Source organism: Macrotis lagotis, chromosome 1, assembly GCF_037893015.1.
Source record: "Macrotis lagotis isolate mMagLag1 chromosome 1, bilby.v1.9.chrom.fasta, whole genome shotgun sequence".
Classification (NCBI taxonomy): domain Eukaryota; kingdom Metazoa; phylum Chordata; class Mammalia; order Peramelemorphia; family Peramelidae; genus Macrotis; species Macrotis lagotis.
Window position 1 is genome coordinate 271,479,465 of NC_133658.1, and position 14,073 is coordinate 271,493,537.

The 14,073-nt window shown below is 39.3% G+C and overlaps 1 protein-coding gene across 1 annotated transcript in view; it reads left to right on the forward strand.

Moving 5' to 3' along the window:
- The first annotated feature begins 889 nt into the window (after nt 1–889).
- SLCO4A1 (solute carrier organic anion transporter family member 4A1) overlaps nt 890–14,073 on the forward strand; it is an 80,950-nt gene continuing 67,766 nt past the window's right edge. Inside the window, exon 1 of the mRNA XM_074210428.1 lies at nt 890–1,034. The gene's annotated coding sequence lies outside the window, so the exon portion shown is untranslated. The remainder of the gene's footprint in view (nt 1,035–14,073) is intronic.

Genomic DNA, 14,073 nt, shown 5'->3' on the forward strand with positions numbered 1-14,073 from the left:
TTTATTGGCTTAAAGTTAGTGATCTTCACATAGATGTAGTGGGTTTTAATTTAACAAGGGTTCCTGGAATTAAAATAAAACAGTTCAATTCCACTGGGAAAACCTATTAACAGAACTTCAGGGCACCTGGGTGTAGTCCTCAACTCCATCTTTATTTCCTTCCACTGAAGTTCCTTCCAGTCTGCTCCATATCCCTATTATTCTGATAATACCTTTCCTGTCTCTCTTCTGGGACCGAGTGAAAAACCTGGAAGAGTTCATCTCTCAATTTGGTTGATACCCTGTGGCAGTTATTTTCGGGTTAGGGCAGGAAATAGTTGTTTAATTTCACTTCCTCCACACTCAGTTTTTCTCTCCCCCCCCACTCCATTTTTTCCCTCCTAAATGCAAATATTTGTCGGGTAACCATCCTACTTCTGCCACTCCACTTACTGGAGGTTGACTTCGGACAAACCTTTGTTGCCTCATCAGTAAAATGAGAAGGCTGACCCACAGTGATATTTAAGTCCTTAAAGATCTCAATTTTATGAAGCTATTTCGACATCCAGAACGAATCTCCCCTTTCTTCTCTTAACCTGCCCCCCCCCCCTTTACTTGGATAGACACTTTTCAGATTTTTTTTTTGGTTGGAGGAATTGTTTTCCCTTTCTCCTCCCCCCATTATTCCACACCTTCTAGAAGACCTTGTCCGCCGGCGCAGACTTTCTTTCGCCCTCCTCCTCCTCCTCCTCCTCTTACTTCCCTTCTGTCCCCCAACTGTCAATTTCAGGTGCTCAAAGCTAGGGGCAGCAAGGGGAATGGGGGGGGGGGGAGGAGAAACGGAGGATCCCGAACCAGGCTCGCAATTGGCCACAGCCAGTAAGGCCATAGATCTGTGCCCTCATCCGATTGGAGGCTGCTACAGTCACTCAGAAATAGAGGCGGAGTGTCGGTGAAAGAGGATGAATGAAGTCAAAGTGGGCAAAAGGGGAGGTGGTCAGAACGTGTAGTAGCAGCCTGCAAGCCGGTGGCTGAAGGGATACGCGTTGGATGCGGTAAGTGGGGAGGACTCGAGGGTTTCTGGTGGGAAGAACCACGCCCTGGGGCAGCGTCCTTCAGATGGATTGGGGTTAATCTAGTCCTCCCCCCCCCTTATAATGAATTTGAGCAGGTAACACCTGAAATAGGTCGGGGACTGATTGAGAATGGGGACACTTTACAGTCACCCGAGATTATCCTAAGGATCATTAGCATGGAAGGAGAGACCTGTGGGGACTACGGTTCAGTCAGGGGTTGGAGTGCCACGTGAAATGGAGACTACGTTTGAGACTGAGATGTGCAAATCTCTCTGGTTAAGGGAAAGGGTGTGTCATCTCTAGGGACTTCTAGAGGGAATACCCAACTCTTTCCATATCACTCTCTCCCCACTGGCCAGAAAAAGTGTGAAAATGTAGTGTCTCTTATTTCCCATATGCCCCAACTCTAAAGGCTGGGTCTCTTTGGATTCTTTGGAGGTTGGTGGGAGGGGAGGGGAGTGCGGAGGGAGGGAAATGAGGATCTAGAAGGATCTTTAAAACTGACCTAAGTTTACTGCCCATTCCCAAGGATGGGTTTGCTGGGGGGGGGGGGGGGGGGGGGGGGGGGGGAGGAACAGCGTGGGAGAAGCAGCCTTAGAAGATGAGGTTGAGCTCAGGAAACATCAGCGATGTCTAAGGATATGGGAAGGGAGAAGATTTCTAATGATGGGAGAAGCTGAAGGTATTGGTTTGCTGCTAAGGCTGGAAGCATCCTGACAGTCTTGCGTGGGAGCTGAAAGCAGAGGAAAGAGAAGACGTTCGCCTTTCCTTAGGGCAGCTGAGGTTTCTAGTCCGGCAGATTTCTGGTGTATTTGACCAGGGAATGTGGGGTGGGGGGCATCTGCTAACGACGAGGCTCCTGGGGGTGCTGGGACGGAGCTGCAATTATTTGAGTATTCGCTCTCTTGTCCCCCGCCCTTTCTGAAGTGGGCTGCTGTCTGTAAGAACCATGAAGCTGAGGGTAGCTCTGGGTCCGCGGGTCTGCTCCCTCCCCGGATCGCGGCGAGGACGTGGGGGCGGGGGGGCCGGGGTCAGGGACCAGAGTGCCTGCAGAGCTTCAGGCTGCGCCGAGCTGCTCTGCGTTGCGGCTGGCTTTTGTGCTAAGGAGGCGGGAGGGTGGCTGCCGCTGACTGGGGCAACGCAGAGGTTACTCCCGGTCATCCACCTGCCGGCAGAGTGACTGGGGCTGCGGCTGCTTCACTCAGGAAATCAACGTTTATCAAAGGAAGCAAAGAAAGGGGGGAAAAAGTTCCGTGTTTGGTTTCCATCTCATTGTCCAATCATTATACACTGGAAATCTCTCCTTAAAGACCATATGAGTCACTCCTCGCCCGTCAGAGAACATGGGGAGGAGGGAGAGAGACTACACCTCCCCATGCAAGCCAGGCACAAAGACCTTTCCTGCCCAGCTGGTTGCCTTGCCCGGTCCCGCCCCTCTGCTCGTCGGGCCCTCCGGGCTTGCAGTTTAATGGAATGGACGTGGCCTTTGCATTTTCGAACCTACGGAAAGATTCTGGGCAAGGCATGCCCAACAAGCTTAATAGAATGCACAATATTGGCTCTCAGTGCAGGAGGCTAATCACTCCACTAACTGTGATGGTGATTTTCTAAACTATCTCCCCTTGGCCCTGGCACTATGCTTTATACACAGGAAGCCCTGGTTTGTTTGGGTGAATGACCTACCAGATCACCTGGAATCAAAAAATCTGAGAGTATAATTTAGGCTCTGCTTCTTTTACATGTGTAACCTTGGGCAAGTGTCTTCATTTCTCAGAGCCCTGTTTGCCCCACTTTTGGTCCCCGAGGCTGTTGGACTAGGAGGAAGCAACTTGGTGGAAAGCACCATAGTTCAGGTGTCAGAGACCCTCAGTTCAAATTTTACCCCAGGTGGTAAACAACTAAGTTGTGACCTTGGATAAGTCACCTTTGGAGCTTCGATTTCCTCATCGGTAAAATAAAGGGACTACATGGACTCAGATCTTTTCCTGAGCTATGATGTCATAATGAATCTACTTCAAGCCTTCTATTGTGAACCAAAAGTATTTCTGAAGTCAATTCCAAATTTCAATCCCATAAATTACATTCAAACTCTAGGGATGCATAGAATGGATTCACTAATGCCTAATTTGGTGACTTATTTTTCTCTCAACCAGTAATTAAATGCCCTTTCCTTGCTTTCTTGGAATTGGAACCTATACTCTTTATTTCTAGAATTAGCTCTGGGATTGTGTTGTTTATTTTTGGTTTTGTTGGTTGTTTTTAGTTTTAAGGGGTTTTTTGGGGGGGCAAGGCAATGAGGTTAAGTGACTTGCACAAGGCCACACAACTAGGTAATTATTAAGTGTCTGAGAACGGATTTGAACTCAAGTTTTCCTGACTCCAGGGCCAGTGCTCTATCCACTGCCACCTAACTGCCCCAGATTGTGTTGTTTATTAAAGAGACTACCCTCTCCCCTCTGTCATTTTAATGGGTATGTAAGGGGAGGGAATAAAAATGCTTGGATCCACTATTTTAGAATTGCTCCCACATCAAAATGAGTAGTTTAATTAATTGTCCAGTTTGAAGCCAAGTTTTCACCTGGTTATTCATTTATTTACATATGCTATTGGTTTTACTTTTTTTTGTAAGGCAATGGAATTAAAGTGATTTGCCCAAGGTCATACAGCTAGTAAGCATCAATGTATGAGACCAGATTTGAACTCAGATCCTCCTGACTCCATGGCCTGTGCTCTATCCATCTAGCTGTCCCCCACATGTGCTATTGTTTACAAAATTGTCTTCCTTCAAAAAAGATAAGGATAAATTGTGGAAACTCCATAGTCACCAAAGTCCAGAATCATATTTTCCTTCATATTTCAAACTCACTGGGCCTGGGATATAATAAGCACCTAATTAAGGATTGCTGATTGATTTCACTACAGTGAGATGAAGTGGTTTCCATAGGAAGAAATCTGGCTCATCTTAGATCCTGGGGTACTAAGTAAAGATATTTTTCCATGATAGGCAAAATTATGAAGTACAAGAATTTAAGCTGGAGTTATAGTAGATGTTATTGCAGAGTTCAAAGAATAAATGCATTGTGTACATGTGGGAGAAAGGGGAGGACTTATACCTACATTCAGAAGTATGATGGAGACAGCAAAGCATAACATTTTTAATCCACTCATTCCTCTACATAGTATATATTAATAAATACTTAATGTATTTGAGGGGGCCTTGGAAATCTAGTCTACTTCAAACATTTTGAGCAGGTGCCTCAGATTTCTAAATGATGATTATCTCCAGTAGACCTTCATTTCTCCTGTCAAAATCTTAATCTAAGTTTGCCCTCATCAACCCTCTCATTAGGAGTGATATTTTTCACATGCTTTCATATAGGTAGGTAGATGATTAATAATTTTACTTGGATTTGAAAATCTGAATTAATGAGCAGATGTGAACATTCTGTCTGAAGAGAGGCTAGGAATAGCAGTATTTTTCCACAGTTATTGGACCTGAGTTTTTTTTAATGTCTAAATTGTTCCAGGAAACATCTTTGGAAACAGCATTGCCTTTTTCAGGCCACTAGAGTACAGCTCAATAAATTCCCCCTTGGATGAGTAAATGTCCCTCCACCTCCATCATACTGAAGCTTGAATGGAATAATACCCTTCTCAGAGAGTTTAATATCCTGGTATTCAGAGGAAGTATCTTACCCACATGCAGGCTCTGTCTCTTTTTTTGTTAAAGTGATTATTGCCTAATTGTTACAAATATCCACTAGTTAGAATATACAAATAAATTGTTATAACTAAAATTGGAAGAGATGATGAAAAGAGATGAAAAGAAATAAAAGTCCATTGTCCAAATACATTTTTAAACTAGCATAATTCTATTTTTACTAAATAAACCATTTCTTATATAACTATATTCCTAAAATAAAGATATCCAATTAAATAAGAAAAAGAAAGATTTCAGAGTTCTTTCTTAGCACAGTAATTGGACGTAGAAAAATTGCATCTAGGACTTTTTTTTCTGGAAGAGTTGGATTGAGACTTGTAATTTCATTGGAATAGGTTGCTATTGCCATGCCAATGAGTTGAGGTGAAGGTATTCCTCTGTAATATCAAGTCAGTATAGGCACTGTAATTTATAGTCTTATCTGGGTACATTGAAAAGTAAAATAAATGATCACTCAGTTATATGAAAGAGGCAGAATTTCCTGATTCATAAGGCATCTCCCTATCCACTATGCCACATAAGATATTTTGGTAAAGTCTATTCAGCTTAGTTATTAAGACCTGGATTTACAACTTGCCTCTGATACTAGTTGTATGACTCTGGACTATTCACTTGAACTTTGTCCCTTAAGGAATTCCCCAAGATGTGTATTAAATCATAATGTGTTCTAGAGGGACTTTCCACACTGGCAATTCTATATTACCAAAATCACAGATATTTCCTTTTATTTTACTTTATGCTTGTTTTTGAAATACATGGAGAATTCTTGTAATCAATGATGCTGTTGCAAGGTCATGGTATTTAATAAAATGTCCAGTGATTTTTTACTCTGTGTCTAATTTATTGACCTTGGAATACCCATTTTATTTTCTGTTTGGTGATGGATCAAGTCATTTCAACTTTCCAAGTTTTTTGGAAGGTCAGTGTTAGAGGAAGAATATAGAGAAGCTCTTTTTCTAATCACCTACTTCTAGGAGATAGTGACCATCATCAAGAGAGCTTGGATGTTAATTGGTATCAATGATATCCAAGAAAGTAGACCTCTCCACCTTCCTGCCATTCAAGGTTGATAAATGCTGACCAGGAAGCTTTCTCTTGCTAGTATTTATTTTGTTTGTCTAGTATGATTTCTGTTGAGTTTGGCAGTTTTATGAGAGTGAAGCAGCCAGCTTGGAATGAAATTCATTTCCTAGTCCAGGAGACTTATGTTTGCCCACACCCTAACCTCATAGATAAAAGTCCAGGGGAGGTAGCCAGCCTGGAAAGTCATAGTGATAAGAAGGATAGGGCATATATTAACCTAGAGAGGGAAGTGCTGTTTCTAGTGCTACTGTTTTCAGTGTAAAAAATGGCTAGATATGTCCTTGGAAAGGGGTCTTAATGGATATTGTGAGTTTGGCACTATTACTATTTCCATTTTACAGATATGGAAATTGAACTTGGGAGAGTTAAGTGACTTGCTTAGAATCACACAACTAGTAATTATCTGAGTCAGGATTCACTCAATTCTTCCTTATTCCAAGTCTAGGACCATTGTAAAATCATCAATTTCCAGCAGGTCCCCAGATGATTCATATCCGTTTACATTCATCATGTTAGCTTGGTTGCAAAATGCTTTAAGGTTAGGATATCAGAATAAATAACAGCAACTCCTGTCTTACTGTGAAATCAGTTTTGATAAGTATGTTGCATTCTTTCTTTTATAATTTAATACAAGAAAATGTATGCACTTAAGTGACAATTATTTTGTAGTAAAACTTTTTTTAAATGTATCAATCAATTAGTTGTAATTATTAATCACCTACTATGTGCCAGGAACTATGTTGAGCAATGTAAATACAAAGAAAGACAAACACTCAAAATAAAACAGTGCTTGCTCTTCAGGAGCATATGGTCAAATGGGGAAAACAACATGCCAACAACTATAAAGAATAAATTAGGAATGCTGATAATGACTTTTTTTTGTCCTTCATTCGCAAAGAAGACCATGACAATTCAATTGGATTTGAGTGAGGGGGTGCTAATAGTCACTAGATAATTCCATGAGTTACTGGCAACTGGGGGGCAATTAAGAAAGGCTACATGTAGAAGCTGGTCTTTGAGTTGAGCCTTGATGGAAATTAAGGATTCTAAGAAGTGGAGGTGAGGAGTTCAAAGGTGGTGCAATAGGTGGTACAAAGGTGGTACAATAGAGTTCTACACTTGGAATCGGGAAGACCTGAGTTTGAATCCTAACTCAGATAATTATTAGTTGTATGATTCTGGACAAGTTGCTTAACTCTGCCAGGTTCAGTTTACATTTCTGGAAAATGGGGATAGTAGTAATGCTAACCTCACAGTGTTGCTGAGAAGATTGAATGTGTGGAACACAGGGTGTTCCAAAAATCATAATGTAGTTTTATGCTATTTAATTAAAAGTTTAAAAGTGCACTAAGTAAACAGAACCAGAATATTGTATACAATAAGCAGCATATGATAATGAGCAATGTTGGATTCAGCTCCTCTCAGCAGTTTAGAGATCAAGGATAATTCTAAAAGACTTGTGATGGAAATCCAAGAGAAAAAACTATGGAGTCTGAATGCAGAGCAAAGCATACTATTTTTACTTTTTTTAAAACTTGTTTTATTTTTTTCCTTTTCTCATGGTTTTTCCATTCCTTTAGTTCTTATTCTTCTTTCATAACACAACCAATATGTTAATATGATTGTACATATACAACATGATGATGATGATGATGATGATGTTTGTCCCTTATTCTGGAAGAAGACCATGAAGGGTGGTGATAACATGACAAGCCCATGACTTGGATTTGGAGAGGGAGTATTGTGCTAAGTCATCAATCTCACTTTCTCCTCCTGAGCCATCTGTATCCAATGACCAAATATGGATCAGGAGGACTGGAGATGACATTGGAGATTGCATGTAATTAGGGTTAAGTGACTTGTCCAAGGTCACACAGCTGCCAGTGTCAAGTGTTTGAGGCCACATTTGAACTCTGGTCCTCCTGACTCCAAGTCAGGGCTCTATCCACTGTGTCACCTAGCTGCCCACGTGTAAAACACATATCAGATGACTTGATGTCATGGGGAGGTGGGAGGAAATGGAGAAAGGTAGAAACAATGCAGAAGTCAAAAGTTTACAAACTGATGAATGTTAGAAATTATCTTTGCATGTAATTTTAAAAAATAAAATAATATTTAAAAAAGCAAAACAATTTTGCACTAAAACCATTAGGACACCCTGTGTATTTCATCTGCTTCATAAATTTTAAAGAAGCACATAGAAGTCTGTTATCACTACCACTAGCACTACCCCTATTACTTCTACCACCATACTAGGTTTGTGAGAACAGCCAAAAAGCAAAGTCACAAAGCTGGGAGATGCAATACTATCTATGAGGGATAGAAAGAAAACCAGGTTGACTTCATCATGTATATGAAGGAGAATATGACTGGAAAAAAATCTATCAGTCAATAAACATTTGTTGAGTACCTACTATGTACCAGGTATTGTACTATATGGTCCAACTGAGAAGGACTTTAGAAGGACTTTAAATGTAAGAGGAAATTATATTTTCTCTTAGAGTTAGTAGGGATTCACCAGAGTGTATTGAATAGGGGAGTAACATGACCTGAGCTGTGCTATAGGAAAATCACTGACATGTGGTGAATGTATTGGAAGACTGAAGACAGGGAGACTTATGAGAGGGAAATAGTCCAAGTGATAGTTGATAGAAAAAAAAAAACCACTCACAAATTGTTGTTACTGTTTAGTCATTTCAATCCTGTCTGATACTTCAATGAAGAAGAAAACCTCATTTGTAGTTTTCTTGGCAAAGATATTGGAGTGTTTAGTCATTTGCTTTTCTAACTCATTTTATAAATGAGGAAACTGATGCAAACAGGATTAAATGTCACAACCAGTAAATGTCTGTGGCTGAATTTGAACTTAGGTCTTCTTGTCTCCAGCATGATACTCTATCCAATCATCCAGCTACTCCTAACAAATGGAAATGCCCAGGAGGTAGCAGCTTCACTATCTTTTTGAACAGAGACTGAATGGGCACTGGGAAGAATTTCTACTCAACTGTGGGTTGTATTCTGGAACTTTCATTTTTCTCCTAGCTCTGGGATTCTGTGATTCTTGGTATGTTAAAGGAACTCAATCAACTCCCTCCTCCCAAATTAAATTGTCAAATACTAAAAGGGCTTCTGTACTAAACTTCTTACACATAAAGATCATTTTGAAGATAATCTTTTATTGTTGTAAAGACTTATTGATAGGAAAGTTATAAAGGAACCATTTTGTGGCCATTTCACATGTAGGGAGTAGAAAAAAGTGAGGGGGTGTGAAAACCCTGTGCAAATTACATCCTTGTCCTCCTCCCTCGTTTGTCCTGTTCTATATGCTTGTGCCAAATATCAGGATGGGGAGGTCCCCAAAATATTTCATCTGGATCCATGTGATCTAAAAATTCTCAAGCCTGGAAAAGGATACATTGTTCTCCAAAGGAGGGGAAATGGAAAAAATACCAAAAATGAAAAGCATGCTATTGTTTCAGAGCAAGGGAGATGCTTGATGGACTTTAGAATTAAGAAGTAAATTTATCTTTGGACAGCTGTTGGGCAGGCATTGCCATTCTTGCTGAGTTTGAGAGATCAGAACAGATTGAACTCCAGACCTGCAAGTATATCAGTGCAAAGTATTCAAATTCTAGCAGATATTTGATTTCAACAGATGATGATTGGTGCTACAGCCTCCTTTAGAAGCCCCAGAGCTGATAGTAAGAAATGAGTATATAGTTAGTGGTATAAGTTATAGACCTGGCCAATGCTTCCTCTCACTGAGTTTCTAAGAAAAAAGTCTGAGATCTGGTTGGTTTTAGGGGTTTCAGAAACCCTTGTTATTTGGGTAACTATGCTCAAACCTGTTTGGGTTCTTATCTTGTCAATATTTAATTTGGAGAACAAGAAGGCAGAATTCTATTAACCCCTTAGAAAAACCCTTATATCTCTGGAGGTCTGGACCATTTTACCTCCTGGTCCTCTGCATTCACATTAAACTGCGAAGAAGCATCAGTGTCTCTCTCTCCCTCTCTCCGTACACTTTCTTCTACAGAAGAACAGATTTCTGGTGGGTTGATTGCTTCAGGATTTCTAACTAGAAATGAAAAAAAATTCCCTTTACAATATTATTAGTAGGGTATTGGTAGCTAGTATCAATTGTCAAAGGCTATTAGATATCATGTCTCAGAAAATAATAATAATGGTTATAATATTAACTAGCACGTAATACATGCCAATTGTTGTATAATTACTATGTCATTTGATCCTCACAATAACAGTGGAAGGTAGTATTATTTTATCTATCCCATTTTACTGATGAGAAAACGCAGATATACAGAGATTAAGTGACTTGCCTAGATTGACACAGTAAGTCTGAGACAAAATTTGAACTCAGGTCTACTTGACTCCACTGTACTATCTAGTTAATGCTATAGAGTAGGCTGCTGATTAGTTGAATCTGAAAGAAATTTTATTCTTTCTAGCTTAATAGATATAATCCTGGTTGAGGAAGGGATAGGAATGGAAATTGAGTTGAAAGGGAGAACTTAGGTTTAAGTTCCTAGAATGAGAAATGAAATGAATACACACACACACACACATATACACATATGTGTACACACACACACACACACACACACACACATACCCTTTGGATTGGATTTTCAGATTCCTACTTCACTTGACTCTCATCTTAACCCAGAAATGCTGTCCCTCTCATTTTACTTTATGACCTTTTTTTTCTTATTTTGAGTCAATCATAGTTAAGTGATTTACCCCTGATCACATATTCAGCAGATATCTCGGACTGGATTTGAACTCAGGTTCTTCCGTCACCAGGGTCTGCTCCAACTAACTCTGTGCCACCTAACTCTGTGCCTCTTCTTAAAACTCATTTTCCCCATTGAGCCATAATTTAGCAGCCTTTACTGGCCAGACCATCCAACAAATGGACTGTATACTAGTATAATGATGGCCAAACTATGTGTTCATAAGATAAAATTTTTTGCACATATATTGATGCTTTGATATATGAACCCCTCAGTGTCTAAGCCTACTCAGCAATAAATGTAGTTTACCAAAATCTGAACCTTTAAGGGATGATGCTCAACTATCGATATCAGAATGTCTGCAAAAATTATAGAATAACACAGTGGGAAGTTCCCAACTTTTTTGGTCTTCGGATTCCTTTTGACTTTTGATTCTTCTCCTCTAATAACTTGTTTATATAGACTATATCTAATGATATTTATCATACTAGAAATTAAAATGATTCAATATTTATATGAAAATAAGTTTGACTTCTTAGAGGTAGTAGGAATCCCTGGGCCACACTTTGTTCTATGAATAACAAAGCTTTTTTCTCAACTTCATACTATCACTGCATTTGTTTCCTGACATTTTGATTTGTCCTTGGAGTACAGTTAAAGAGACACCTAATTATTTATGAGCTCTTAGACCTGAAGAATCAGAGAAGGATTGGGTCAATGTCTATTAAGTGCCGACTATATTCAGCCCCAGACAACTAGGTGGTCCAGTGGATAGAGTCCCAGGGCTGAAGTTAGGAAGATCCATTTTAATGAGTTTAGATCTAGTATCATATACATAAGAGCTATATGTTCCTGGGTAAGTCACTTAACCCTATTTTTAAAAGTGAGTTGGAGAAGGAAATGGCAAACCACTCCAGTACCTTTGGCAAGAAAACTCCAAATGTGGTCACAGAGAGACAGGCCTGAATTCATGTTCCAAACATTGTGTTAAGGAGACAAAGAGACAGATAAAGCCCTAAAAGACAAAAACAAACAAAAAATCCATATTCTTTTAGTAGAAATAGCATTGCACATATATAAGGAAAGGAAGATTACAGCACCTTGGGAGGTAGTTTTCTCTTTGTTTTTACAGTTGAGGAAACTGAGACAGAGATTCTGACTGACTCCAGGGTCACACAATAAATATTTGGAGTGGGAAATCTGGAAGGTTTTGATGTATAAGGAGGAACTTGAGCTAAGTTTTGGAAAAACAAGGCATTTCAAGGATGATTCTGATTTAAACTATTGAGTTTGTTTTGTTTTACATTATACATAGTTAATTCTCCTGGTAATAAGATAAAAAAACACAAATAAACACACATTCTCAGATATAGTCCTTTTATCAGTCTCTTCTTCATAGAAAATTGTGACTGGTTTATTGTTGATATCAGCAGCAGCTCCATTTAAAGCCAGAGTCCTTGGCACATGGGATGAAGTCTAAAAGTGACAACAGCAATTGGAAAACTTGCCAATCAACTAATTTCAATGATCTCATTGAGAGCAATTGCTGCCATATCTCATTTTCCATTGTTTGGCTAGATGCCACAGGTAAAGCCCTCAAGGAGCTGGGCAACATCACTGAATGTTTGATAAGAGACATCACCAGATTTGTATTCTGCTGAGGATGAGGGCATGTTTTCAGTTAGTGCCCTCTGATTTTTCCTGGACTTTGGTCCTAGAACAGATTGATAATGATAACAAAGCATATGGTGCTTGGGAGTTCCCCTATACAATTTCTTGCGGTTATCTTCTTTAAACTTTTTCTTTTGTGGACTCTTACTCTTATAGGTGTTTGAAGGAACTTAAATACTGACCCTCACACTTCCATTCAGGCTACCTTTCCCTGAACTTCTCCTGTCTGCAATTATCTACCACTGCAGCACCACAAGCATTCAAGAATCTTCTCTGGTTAAACGAAAGCGTGGCCCTGGCCCTGACTCAGCACCCACTTCCTCCTTATTAGGTTCAGAGGCTTGCCCTTTTCTTTGGGGGAAAGTACAGCATCTGTAGCCACATGTTCTCATGGCTCCTGCACAATGTAGACTATACAGACTAAAAGACTGGGTCAGCCCTTAAGTTTTCCCCATTCATGTCCTTATTATCCTTTTCCTAATTAATTGTATTCCTCCTTACTGATTTTCTGTTGTCTGGATGATGTGTTCTTTATATTCCCTTTGAAGAAAAGATAGAAACAGTCATCTTTTTCTTCCCCTTTAATTGCTAAAAGGTAAAATAAAATGAAGTTTATTCTACTAAACTCATCTTGGAAAAAAAATCTTGCCACCAAAAATGATTTACACTCTACTGTTTGCTAAGCCCACAAACATAGTGGAATGAGCATTGGACCTGGAATCAGAAGACTTCACTTTCAGCCACAGTCCTTCTTCTGATAATTTTGTGACCTTGGACAAGTTATTTAGTCTTAATGTGCTTCAGTTTTCTCATTTGTCAAATGGGAATAATAATTAGAGTGTTGTCTTATGGGATTGTTGTGCGGCTCAAATGAGAAAAAAATGTCACTCTTAAAACATTTGATAAATGTCAGTTATTAATATGAATGATTATATCTTTATCATTGTTTAGCACTATTGTGAAATATTTGAAGAAGAGTTCTTGACTCTAACACCTGTTTTTCAATGTGATAGGAATTTTTAAAAAGTAGAATCATAGATCATTTAAATTTGAAAGAGAACTTAGAAACAATGGAGTCCACTTCCTGCATTTTACTTATAAGAAGAGTGAGATAAAAAGAAATTAAATGACCTACCAAACCTCACAGAGCTAGTAAGTATGTGATGCAGAATTTTACATCTGAGTCAAATATTGAGTCAAAAAATTAGGGAAGGCAACCATGGACCATGCTTGCTCACCCTATCATCTTCAAATAGTTCACTGCCCAATCAAATGTATATCAACATCATAGTTTAGAAACCGATAGTAATTCAAGCTTAGCCTTCTTTCTCCTACTAGCACTTCTCAAAGTAAATTATCAAATAGAATGACTTCTTTTACAAAAAAAAAAAATTTAACTTTGCTCATCATCTCTTCATAAGTCCTTCTCTCTGATAAAATCCTTTATTGCTAACTTCCAGGCAAACCTTGCATTTTTCCAGTTTCATAGAAGACTAAGTCAGCTTGCTGCTAGAAGTGCTCTCTTACATATTGTAAATATTTATGCAAATTGGGAGAGCCCCTGGTTTGCCTGTTGAGTGTGCATCCCCCACATTTTGGGGGGCATGTGGTTTCCGTTTCTTGCTTTTGTTCTATATTGTAAAGGAGTAAGAAGTAAAAAGTGACACTATAGAAACAAAGATGAGTCTAAATTTATAAAGAAGGGGGAAGAGAAACTTAGGGATTTTGATAGCAGCATAAGGAGAAAAAAACAGAAGTGTACCTGAGTGACTTTATTGTGAAAGAAGATTTT